Below are 13,500 nucleotides of genomic sequence, written 5' to 3' on the forward strand. Positions count from 1 at the left end.
CCCAAAGGGCTAGGCACCATCGTTTGATGTATGGAGAGTGGGCGGGGAAGGATGGATCAATAAAGGTTTGGTTGGGAGAGAAAAAAATAAAAACGTGCACATACACACACTTAGTAGTTCGGCTCTTATGCAAACCAAATGCGTAACATTTGCCAAGTACCGGCGCTGGCAATGTGATGGATTAGCATTCGCTAATGAAATGTACCTTGCCCGTGCAATCGTCTGTTCCTGACTACGATGACATAACATGTTCCGCATCGGGGCAGAGTGATTTACGACACTCTACGGGTGCATAATTTGTGAAAATGTGTTCTTGTGCCTATGCAGTTAACTGTTCTTTGCCACGTGTAAATGACAGCAGGCTGTGTTCTCGGTGTCCAGGTCATGCCGTTGATGGATCTGCATGTCACAATGAAACGGGGTTGAGCGGTGGGCGCAATGCACTACGCACGTGCCGAATATTTGAAATTCCTTTGCACCGTACGTAGCCCAACGTGTTTGGAAGCTGGTGACCCTCCCTGGTCACTGACAGTGAAGTCGATGTGGGCGCGCGCGTCTGGTGCAATGAGAAGTTTGAGAGTTCAAATCCGGGCCGAGGTTTGATTTAGCCCCTAGGTGTTCCCAGGGTTAATACATTCAGCGCAGAGAAGCGGAACGATGGTTGATTTTTGTGAATGAACTTGCACCCTGACATAGGAATGTGGAATTCCCTCCATCGGTCAGGGCTGTTAAAAAATAGATAAACACCGCTCACGCACTTGTTTGAGTGGGAAATGACTTCGACTTTTTTTTTAAACAAATATTACGTAGCTTCATTTTTCAGCGGCACACACTGCACATTTTTTTTTTATTTCAGCGCAGTTCATAGGCCGACAGAGGTAACGCGTGGAAGAGTAGGCCCAATACTCCGTTAGTTGCGCTGCCTTGGAATATATTTCCGGTGAAGACCCTGCTCGCCAGCAGTGGCGTGAGCAAAGCAATTGCAGGGCTGCGCCTTTATCTCTTCGCCTAATGATCCGAACGTTGCGCATTAACTGCAAAACTGTGAGTGGACATGAATATACGTGTAGTTGTGAATACAAAAAAAACACATGTACATAATTCAACAACCCTGTGGTACTTGATAAATCATTTGAAAGCAAAAGGCGCACAAAATGATACGGCCGTTTGCTAGATATATAAAAAATATATATGACAAAGAGCTTTATAGCTAATCGGATTTCTCCAAAATGAGATTTTTTTTAATGAAAATGTATTTTAATGAACAAAAATCCTCCCACACAACTTCGGTTGAATCAAGTGAACCGCTCTGACACGCTTTGATGATCGGCACGGGCGCGTGATCATGGAGTTTTTAAAAGTAATCAAAATAATAATATAAAACGTGTCATCAGCGCATGTGACGAGAGATAAGTGGAGCGTGCTTCCTCCACATTCCTCGCAGCGCATTTCTGACACGTCGCCGACCCTCACAACAACAACAAAATGAGATCGGCGAGTATAACGAGTTGTAAGCAGTGCGAACTTCAAAATGCTGACAGCTTTTGAAAATTTGAATGTTCCAGAAAAAAAAAAGTATATGTGTGTGTGTGTGTTCCTGTAGGCGGTGGGGAGAATCGAGCGGGAGAAGAACAGGCATTCGGTCTATAAATTATGAGCGAGAGAGGCTGAGAGATGGGAGGGAGGAAGAAAGATCGGGGGAGTGAGAAGGGAGGACACATTGAGATGGAATGTGAATAGTGAAAGAGAGACGCGCCGTGGTGCTTCTGGAGAAAAGAGACGCAGATTCATTTTGCCGAGAGGAGGGACACGCACGGAGAAGAAAAGCGGACATGCAGCGCATGAGCCAAGGGCGTCGGTAGCTGCCACGTGGGGCCGCAAATGCTACCAGTGTCCACCATGCGTAGTGTCCACCACGAGCAGTGTCTACCAGAGGGGACGTTTCAGAAGACGTTCTCAGAAGACGCTTGCTGCTGCTGGTGTCGCCCCAGGCAGTGCCGTTCTTTGTCTGACCGGCACAGCCTCCTCTTCCTCCCCCTGCTACTGCTCCCCCACCATCCCCACTCGATCGCGCTGGCCGTCTGCGCGACGGACGGTGACGGCAGGGGCGGTCCGTCGTGAACGCCAACAAACTTCTGAACGTTGACGCGCAGCAGCAGCAGCAGCAGCCTGTCCTTGTGTCGGAGTTTCTGTCTCCATCCCTTCCCTCCTTCGTCCTCTGCTGCAGTTGCCCCAACACTTTTTAAAAGCTTCACCCCCCCCCCCCCCCCATTATCCCCTCTCCCCCGTTACTTCCTGGACTCTCAAGACACCTTTTCCTTACCCTCACCACCCCATCCGGTTTCTCCCACCTTTGCGGCGTGCAATCGGTGCGACCCTTTAACCTCCTCCATTCGTTCCGGCGAGCTCGTCACGCAAGCTGCCTAGCACAGCGTGACGGTGGCACGGCGCACAGCGGCCCGTCCGCCGTGGCTGCGGAGAACGCGTTGGATGTGCGGCGGTGGTTGCATCCTGAACTTTGCCGCAACATCACCCTGCCCACGCAGTGGCTTGACGGCATCACGAGCTGTCGCGGTGATGAGTGAGCTCCACGTGGAGTGGATCGTTTCAACGGGGGGACTTGGGCTAACGGGGACTATACGTTGTCGAAACCGCGGTAGCCGAATGGATTTCCCGTTCGGGATGTGGCTTTTAATTAAGACGCGGGCGGCCTGCGGTATCAAAACACCCATAGGGACTTTTAATTTCGCGAAGTGAGTTTGTGAGTAATTTACGCCGACGGAGTTGTGAATTGAAGTGAACATTTCTTTTGCGTTACAATTGTGTAAAACGTCGTCGTGGTCGTCGGCACGATCATCATTAGGAATTCGTTATCACCATTGACATCATCGTCATAATTGTTATCGTCATAAGCACTGATAATCTTTCCACTCGATTATTCAGGGCCCACCCAGAGGTCCCTCCCGGAGGCCCAGGGCACACGTGGAGCTCCTCTTATCCCAGCACCCACAGGCCCATTGTGGGGTCCTCTCTTCTGATGCCAGGCCCGGGGGCCAATTGTCTCGGGGGGAACCTTGCACCAACCTACTCGTCGATGGAAAGCTTGTAATTAAGAATAGGCTTCGACTTCTTTGCTGGTAATTAAACAGGTGTTAAGGTGTTCAAACACCAAATATACACACGCATACTTGATGCTAGTTGCAATTACTGGCGAAATGTCGTACTCAGATTGTAAATGTTGTGGATTTGCTCTCCAACACACCGGTGTGCTGTACACGTAACAAATTGGCACGTTCTGTTTACGTGACAAACTTTACTAATTGGCTGTGTCGGGTGGTGGCGGGGTTTACGACACATTCAGATTTACTCGATCTAAACCCAAAAAAAACGGTATTATAACAGAACGCTTATAGCTCGGGTCGAGCAGTTATATCTATGGGACCTTTTTGCCAGTATCAAAATGATGAAAAAATAAGATTAAGCTTTACCCTCTCTGGCAACAAAAGAAGTGTTAAGATGTAAAAAAAACACCAAATAGCTACCTATTGCAAGGCATCAGGCTGGCATTAACCACACATACATGTGGCAAAACATGAAAAAAACATGCTCCAATGATAAATGCATTGTCTTTGAAACTGATTGGCCCACACCAGAGACATCCTTTCCTTTCTGGCCTTGGCCTCGCCACCTGTGTTATCACTCACCCACTTACCCACCTATCCATCTATCCAAGAGCCACCCATCCACCGACTGACCCATTGACCTATCAGGCTACAAACTCTCCGTCATTCCATCCATCCACCTATTCTACGACCGTCTGGAACGCTCTTCGTTCCGATATTAGGAAGTCACTGGAGCTATGCACTTTTAAATCCAGATACAAAAAATAAAAATTCTTTAGAACTGTTTTCTGTGTTCAGTTTGTTGTCCTTACCCCGCACTTCCAATTAGCACGGTTGGCTACGTACGGTGCGAACGAGGTTCTACATACGTACAAAAGCAAAGATCCCCCATATAGCTGTAACAGACTGTTGGAGCAAGTGCTGTTAACCAAAACCTATGAAGGCCGGCACGGCACACAAGGGGGTGGACGGCCAACGCCACGCCCGGCCGCCTTTGTCTCCCTAGTGGCGATGTTTACACACCGCACCTGGTACTTTTTTAAGGCTGAGTCGACCTAGGGGAGGCCGGTTCAGATAATCGTCACTGGTGTTAGCCGTGAGCCAGAATCGAACTCGGGTCGCCGAGTTCGTTAGGCAGCGCGCTAACTGCTACACTACCGCTTTCCGTGACACACACGCCCACGTGACACACACGCCCACGTGACACAGATACCCACGCACCCATCCACCTACCCTCCCACTCACTCACCTGTCGATCTATTGAAGTCTACCACCATGTCAAACAATGCACATGACAGGCTCTTTAATGTCACTGGCAAAGCACAGGACTTTTTGAAAATGCCGCAGTCAAAATCCCAAATGTTAATACTAACGGAAACTAATTTGCAGCGTTGGTCATCGTTTCTTACCGTAAATCTGTTTCTACACCCGATGCACTCACAACATAACGGAAAAATCTTGACTTAAACCTTTCGTGACTGCAGGAATTCATATTTTTTAGGTCTTTCGGTACAGTCACGTCGGTAGAAAAATAATAGATCACGACGTTTCGATCGCAACACAAGCAATCGTCATCAGGTGGGACAACCACAGCAAGAAAAAAACTGCTAAAGTAGGCGAGAGATTTGCCGTGGAACGAGGTTATATATGATGATGCCACTGCTGGATGAAGGGCCTGAAGGGACAGAGCTCTAGGGATGGTACGCAGCTGGTTTTTCATCTCATGCTGGGCCACACGTGCTTTTGCGAGTTGCAAAATTCGCTCATCGCGGTGCCAGTTATTTGCATTACCTGTGCTGGGCGGATTGTGCGGAGGCGGTGGCTGTGAGGGATTTAACTTGCGCCAATTGTTTCAACTGCCGTTGGAGATGGATTGCAAGTCCAGCGTGCTGCTAAACCGTCGTGCCAGGGCAGTAGCAGCAGCATCACATTATAGACAACGATGGCGAGACGAGTCTTGAGTGTTTCTCAAAGTCGAGTGATGCAATCGTCTCGTTGTAGCCTTTAGGTGATTTTATTCTGCGTGAAGCTAGTGGCAGTGGACCTGTTCTCCAGTTCAGCCCTTGATCAGTATTATTACCACCACCACCACCATCGCCTTCCTCGACAGGGCCATTGTGTGGGTCCAACTCAGCAGACAAATGAAAGTCGGGGCGGCTAAATAATGAATTGCAAGAACAAAACTAAGACTTTGGTTCTCGGGGGCCTGGTTTCGTGAAAGAGTGAATGCAGACTCACCGTGGCAAGTTTCGGTATTTTTTTATTCGTTTCATTTCTCCAGTGTCGACGCAGCTTGGGGCGTCAATTGATTGGGCTTCCATGCTTCCAACACTGGCATGAGTTTAGAACTGCCATGCCTTGCCCGTGCCACACTGGCGCAAACAGCAACAAAACTCCACGTCGAAAAAAAACCTCGCACGTCCGTCAATAACATTGCCCAAAAATAAAAATGAATATATAACGGGAGAGATAAATAGAGGCCAGAAAAAATACGTTCATTAGAGATAGAGAGTGCACGAAATATAAACCATCATACGTGTTAGCCCATACTGTTTATCCGTATTCTTGTACAGAGAAATTGAGTTTTAAAAAAATCGTCAATTTTTTTGTGCGTTTCTGCCTTGTGATGGAACTTTGTGGGATGAACGTTGAGATTTATAAGGGCACGAGGTGACCAATAATGTATGAATTGGTCTGTTATGAGATAGGCACTGATAAGGGGTTGACAGGTATGCACCTTGTTATATTGGCATATGAACAGTTACCCGTTTGTAGATACTAAATAGATATATATTATAGTAACCATAACAAGCCCTTGGAAAGTAAAGACAAATCTATGCATAGGCATGTACTCATTTGTCAGCATCATCATCATCAGCTATGAGCAATCCAGGGAGGGAGACAGATGAGGGAGGTAAGGAAGCGAGAAAATAGAGGCGAGGAGAGAGGGAACGGGCATGAAACGGAGTGGACAGAGAGAGAGAGACAGAAAATGAAAGATAAGAGCGAGGAAAGCGACAAAGCAATGGAAGGAACAATTAGGAAGAGGAACAGCAGAGATTCATCCGGGAAAGGGAGAGGTGGGAATACAGAGACTGAAACTCGAGACACATTCGTGTTAAGGCGACCCGCCTGTCAAGTTTTGCTCTCTAACCGTCTGTATATTGTTGGATAGTTGGCCAAGGAGAGCGCGCTTGAGAGCACGTCCGACCGCGGAGACGGAGCAATGAAATCATCCCGTGTTGCAGGTCTTAGATGAATAATTATTGCATTGCCGGACCGTGAGAGTTGATGGGTGATGGCTCTGGGGGAGATCTTCATCCAGTAGTGCACAAATATGATGGTGATATTAATACTTTTTTTTAAAGCATACCCATCTATTGGGCTATGCAATCTCACGGAACATTCATTATTTGTGGCAGGTCCGTCAGATTTTGAATACTCCGCCTTGCTGCTGTTGATGGGGGGGGGGGTTATTTTTTACCGAATCGCGCGTCGGTGTCATTGGCGTGGGATTTAAAGTGTCGCCCGCAATTTCATTGAAACTTTCTCTGCTTCTTTTTTCTTTGAATTACATTATGAATCTGTCAGCTCCCGAGCACGTGCGGGAGGATGATGGTTTTATTAAGGCCTCACATCAAATCTACAATCGTCTCCCGTGCACTTTTCAAAACTTGAACACGGATCACGTGATCGTTTTTTTTTTGGTCTGGCTCAGAACTTCACTTGAATTGCCGGCTGCATATCCTCGCACATATACTGCCTTTGGGTGTAAATGTATCTGCGTATGTCAGTGTGCGATTATATTAACTATTTACTATTTTATCTACGGGGTAAATCCCACTGAGCTACCTGGCCACAGATGGTAGCTCAACGAAGTGGTTTATCAAGTGGGAATTTATAGCAGCCAAATAATATAAACAGGGACTAATTAAATGTGGTGGAGGCCCAGGGGCCGTTTGTTTGAGGTTTCAAGAATGGCAATTGCGTGGGGTAGGGGGTCAACAGCCAAAATAACAAGAAGAGCCCTGTTTGTTGGACTCTTCCTCTTGTTTTCTACTCAATTCGCTAGAAAACTCAATAGTTCAAGAGCCACAATGCAAGTGGTGAATACGAGATGGTGGTCCTCGATAAATAACGTCACGAAGCAGTGGTGTGGGGTGGTAGTGGGGGTGGTAGTGGGGGGAGCTGGTAGTGGGGGGAAGTGGTAGTGGGTGTAGCTGGTAGTGGGGGGAGGCGGTAGTGGGGGATGCTGGCAGTGGGCGTGGGAGACACTTGATGTGTGGAGTTGTTTTGTTTAACGTGCAGGACGCGCGCTTTTTGCTACGCGCGCGTTAACCACCGCGCTTGGCTCGGAAAGAGCCGCAGCATTCATTACACTGAGATTGCCTCTCCTGGTTCCCTAACGCAAGATGCAACCATCTATCTTGTATGGAAGCATCGCGGAGTGCGCTTTCTGCTGTTGTTTATTGTGTCAACTTTAACCCATTGCCGTGATTTTTTTTCTCGTGTTAATTTCGCGGCGACTGCTTTGTCCGCTCGTTGTGTTCATTACAGCTGCGGTTTATATATATAAAAAAGGTGTAAGAAGCACCCCACCTCCCTCCTAGAGGTTATTTAGGCCTACTCTTCCACGCCGGGAGACCGATTCGATAACCCGGATTGCAAGTCGTGTGCGCTGCCAACCAATGCACCGTGGCTTCACCGATAAAGCCACTCGTATTCAATTCACCCGTTTTTTTTTACGAATAACTTGGAGTGTTTTGTAAAGACTCCGCGTGGGTGTGCATGCACCTACGCACGTGCATGTGTGAGTTTCGCATGTAACCGGTACGGCAGCGTGGGCCTTGCACACTTTCTGTTGGACCGCACGTCCGACAGAAGGTGATCTTTTGGCTTTACTCATGGTGTGAATCGTTTAATTGAAACCAATCAACCACTGGGCCATCTATTATTTTTTGGTAAAGGGGGCTTGAAATAATATTTTTTGGGGGGCCTTCTCTCGCGTTGTGTTCATTATAGCTGCGTAAAAACGAAAGTGTGAAGTCGCAGGCCTGCAATTTCTTGCTCATGGCACTGCCGGTGGAATAGGCTCCGCTGGAGAAGCATTAGACGTGACCATATTTATGGCTAATATCGGCTGTCTTGAGATCTTCTAGAACATCTCAAAAAATGTAATGTGTGTGACGTCTCCGCAGTCAACAGTGGCCTTGATGTATTCGTTGAGTTGTTACAAAAAGATAACGGTTGAATGCTTTCCCCGTGAAAGTGAAACATCGCCGCAGATTATATAAACGCTAACATTTATATGACGGAGCGAAATGAGACATTGCTTTACACGAGAGAGCCATCTGCTTTTGCATTAGTTTAATAACTTCTGTCGCAAACACGTTTTAAACATCCTGTCTGATGAATTGCCACACGGATTCACATATCTTGAAACAACATTGTTATTTTATGTATTGATATTTTACAAGTTGTGTGTGTTTGTGGTTCTGCTATTCAATTGTGGGAATTGAAGTGTTATTTCCGTTATTAATTATGCTCGCCGGAGGCCTATGATTGGAAGACAAAAACACAAAATTGTCGAAATGTAGTTACTGCTGTTTTTCATCTTGTCACCATGATATAATTTACATCACATTTTTTACGTTAGTTTACCCTAGAAAGTCGTACTGACTCGAAGGACTCATGTTCAAGCGGCTCCTGCCACGTCCTCAACTTGGCAGGGATGTGTAACATCCCGTCTGAGTCGTTTTGCAGGTAATTTTTCAGCATTTGGATATTAAGCCAACGGACGCGCCTGCAAAGTCTAAATTGCCGGAGTCGTTTAACACGTAGGCTTTCGCGACCAATATTGTTCATAATCAACGATTTTTGGGTTTAGATCGCGTTATTTATAAATGTGTCGTAACCCTCCACCATTGTAAATGTTGTGGTTTCACGCTTCAACACACCGGTGGGCTAAAGCAGTGAACTATTTGTCTTTTGTCAACGTGACACTTTTTTACTGCCGGAGTCGCACCGCAACGGCGTGGTCACCACATCTACGCCTCTAGATAAGGAACGAAACAGGCGGACTTCTCCGAAAAATCTGGCTGTTGCCTGATGAAGCTAGTTGTAATTACTGGCGAAACGTCGTACTCAGATTGTAAATGTTGTGGCTTGGCTCTCCAACACATCGGTGTTGCTGTACTAGTGACGAATTGGCCACGTTCTGTTTACGTGACAACCCTTACTAGTTGGCTGTGTCGGGTGGTGGCGGGTTTTAACGACACATTTATATATTTACGCGATCTTAACCCACCTAAAAGACCCTCGCCATGCGCGAAGCGTCGGCTCTAAGTAGGCGGATGGGCAGGTCACGAGCGCTGTGGTAGAGTGTGGTGGATTATCTCCCACCTCGTTTCCACGACGAGGCTTGTTCATCGCGTCCTCCAGACGGGACGAACCCTCCTGGAGGTCCCCCGAGTGGAGGCCACTTCCACACAGCGGTGTCGCCAAGTGGATTGATGTTGCGTTCGCTGCAGGCGCACACCTGGGGCCGAGTGGTTAAGCAGGAGGGTTAACATGTTCTATGCAAAGCGAATTCGAACGCGAGACGTAACAGCAGGACGAATGGACTCGGTTTTTTTTTGTTGCTCATCTCCAGCAGAGATAAATTCCATCGCAGTCGCACAAGATGAAGCGATCACAGATGCATCGTTGCGGTGGGCGGGTTAGAACTATTAATCAACGGGTCCGATCCGTTTCACAACCGAGCAGGGCGGGGTGGGGAGAGGGGGGAGACACTCCGACTCTCAATGATTAATCAGGGTAATATTTACATGGCACTTATTAATCTTGAGTAAGCACATGTTATGCTGGGGTATTCACTAAATAGCAATTACATGCATGGACGCTATGGGCGGTGTGAGTTTCTCAAGCGGGGTAGTGCATGTGCGTAATGGGTCTCTGTGAACCTGTTTGATCTATCCAGAGTCTATACGAGTCGAGCCGAGTCCGTGGATCTCTATGGATGTGTACGTGCATATGTGAGCCTCTACGAGTCTGGATCTGTACGTGAATCTGTGGGTATCTGAATCGAGATGAGTACGTGGATCTACGTTGATCTGTACGCGACTCTGCGGGTCTATATGAGTCTATCGGTTCTACGTCAATCTGTGCGTCGCTATGTGAGTCCACTGTTTTCTCTGCGAGTATGGATCCTGTGGGCTGGTGTAACCAGGAGGTTCCTTCCAGTAAAACATTGTTCAGTTTTAGGAAAGTGTCATGCGGGATACTGCTCTGGTGGATTGGGTGTTGGGGCAATGGACATCCAATCCAGAGGGCGCAGGTTCAATCCCCCTGTGCAAAAGTAGAACGGTGTTCATTAAATTCCCCTCCCCCCCCCCCCCCACGTATCTGTCCACCCAGCAGTATAAATGGGTGCAGCACAATCAGTTTTTATCGGCAGGTCGTGTGTGGTGGTGGGGTGAAGTGTGGGCACTCTCCCGCCTCTTCCAAAGTCATCTGGGCCAGCGTGGAGGAGTAGGCCAAGTATCCTCGAGATGGGCTCTCTCTCTCTCTCTCTCTCGAGCTTCCTCCATTGGAGACCCATCCACCAGCAGTGGCATGAGCCAGTGCTTGCATGGTTGACCCTTTACCTTTGAATAGTATATATGTGTATATGTGTGTGTGTGTATATATGTATGAAAATGACTTCGGACGAGGTAAGTATAGCTCAACGTTATGGTTTATTCGCAGATAATGTGCAAACACGGAGAGTCCACGCGTAGAGCCTTCACTGCAGAATGCACCACGAGCTCTCTCTCTCTCTCTCGGGCCCATTACATATCCCCGCCCTCCACCCCATTTCTAGCAAATTCTCATCTTCCTAACAATCCCCTTTCTCCTTTTCCAGCGGGCATCAACCGTCCCCGATTCATTATCTTAACCTTCCCACCTCTTCGCTTTGCACCGATCCGGTTTGAATGCTCCGATGTCTTCCAATCAGATTGGTGTCGTGGCGTCGCCTGCCAACTCGGTTTCCAGTGGCTCTGCTACTTTAAAACTCGGCCCGCCTCTGAAGTCGTTAAGACATCTGGCAGGCTATTGCCCCCCCCCCCACACACACACCCCACACACACAGACATAGGGTTGGCCGCCAGGACTAACCCTTATACACATGTACACACGTAAATATACACACTGCATCATTATGATCATGACCTTTAAACCCGACTGCGAGCCAAACAAAACATTGAATGCTTCAAGTGATGCATTTGCGTGTACTGTGTATATATGTGTCTGTGTGTGTGTTATGGGGAGCGGTGGTGCAGCGGTTAGCGCTACGCTGCGCTACGAACCTGGCGACCCGGGTTCGATTCCCGCTCACGGCCAACACCGGTGACGATTATCTGAACTGGTCCTGGGCCTCCCCTAGGTCGAATCAGCCTCAAATGAGTACCTGGCGTGGTGTGTAAACATCGTCACTGGGGAGACAAAGGCGGCCGGGCGAGGTGTTGGCCACCCACCCCCTCGTCTGCCGTGCTGGCCTTCATAGGTGCTCGCTAACAGCACTTGCCCCTACAATTTGTTAAGGCTACACGGGGGATCTTTGTCTTTGTGTGTATGTGGAGCTGATGTGGTAGGTGGTGGTGTGGGTGTAAACATTCACTTCTGCACATGAAAGGAATTGTATATCTCCACAAACAAGGGAAAATTAAATCTTAGTTTTTTTTTTGACAGAGTTGCAATGTTAAGGCGCTAACAAACCGGTTCGGCTAATCCCAAAAGTGAACCCTCCTTTCAACCTATTCACAATGCCAGTATGACCACTCTTATGAGAATAAATCAATGAACATAGACAGACTTAAACAACAACAACATTGTAGAATGGCAGTCCCCGTTAAGACCGTATTAAAGAGCAAGTTAGAACATAAACTTACGATTTATTGTGAGCAGTAATAACTTTAGGGTTTTTTTTCCTTTTTACTAAACTTTGGAAAATATATTTTGATCGGGTCATCTCTGAGTGTCAACAGCTAACGGTAGTGGAAAAAGTTGTGTACCAAAAGTTGTGACTTCTCTCTTCCATTACTATTCAAATGTGGTATAATTAAAACCGGCGTTTCGACACAGCGATGTTCAATTGCATTGAAAAGAGTCGAGCAAACTTTTGTTCGGCAAAATAATGCCCCGTAGAAATTTTGTTTTTTATCCGGTCATCTCTAGATAATTGGGTTATAATGTAAAATGTGTGTGTGCGCCGAACGTGATTGTTTGAATGCCAGAAATAACAAATGAGAGGCATGTAGTATGTTCAATTCAACCTTCTCCCCCCCGCCCACCACCACCACCAGCACCACCACCAAACTTTAAGTTGGTTCAGTCTTTTGTTCATGAAACGTGACAAGAAAGTTTTGGTGTTATTCTGCAAGGGAGCCTTTCTTATCGAGTTGGCCAGAACCCTTCGGCTCTTACTCGTATTTAAGAAATGTGTCCTAGCTATTTCAATTGCCAAGCCAGCAGAATGAACCAGCAAACTGTGGATGTAATTGCAGGTTGAGTGTGCTAACAATACACCGTGACAGCGTCTTGTCAATTCCTCTTTCATATTGAGTTTTTTTTTACGTTTTTTGTTAAAAACCAGCAGGGCTACATTTGCATTTTAACTCTGCAAGCCGTTCCACGGCACCCTGAGTGTAAGCTGCGGGTGGAATACAAGTGTCCGCGTGTTGTGTTGGTCATCGGTGATGGGCCTGATGGTCTCCACCGCTTCCATTTGTGGAGGGAAATATCCACACCTGCTTCCTCCCCGTACGGTTGGTTTTGTTGTGGGGACTCGCTTCTGCGGCCGTCTGGAACGCTCTTCCCTACGATATTAGGAAGCCACTGGAGCTATGCACTTGTAAAACATCTATATTGAAAACTCATTTCATTATAACTGCTTTGTGTGTTTTAGTTCATTGTTCATTTACCCGCACCTCTGATCAGCACGATTGGCTGCGTACGGTGCGAAAGGAGTTCAACGTACATGCGTACAAATTGGGGGTTTTGGTTGACCTTTCTTCACCACGCTGGCCAATGCACGAATCGTTCAGCTATCGCGTGCGACAGATGTTAGTCCCGGCTGGGTATTGCACTCGGGTTAAGAGGTCCGTTCATAGCTCGATGTACAAACCCCCAGAGTCCCCACGATAAAAGTGCGCGCGCGTGTCTCGCGTACCACCGTATGCTGATCGTGTACCATACGTTGATCGTGAACTGAGCGACTGATTCCGATGATGATCTGGAGGTGCTAGAGAGCTGCGATTTGGTCACTCGGTCAAGTCACGGAGCATTTTAAAATCCTGAATTTTAGCTGCCCCGGCACCATTTGGGAACGTTAGACAAA

The sequence above is a fragment of the Lampetra planeri genome, chromosome 47 (genome assembly GCF_965212315.1).
Source record: "Lampetra planeri chromosome 47, kcLamPlan1.2.h2, whole genome shotgun sequence".
In the NCBI taxonomy this organism is placed as follows: Eukaryota; Metazoa; Chordata; class Hyperoartia; order Petromyzontiformes; family Petromyzontidae; genus Lampetra; species Lampetra planeri.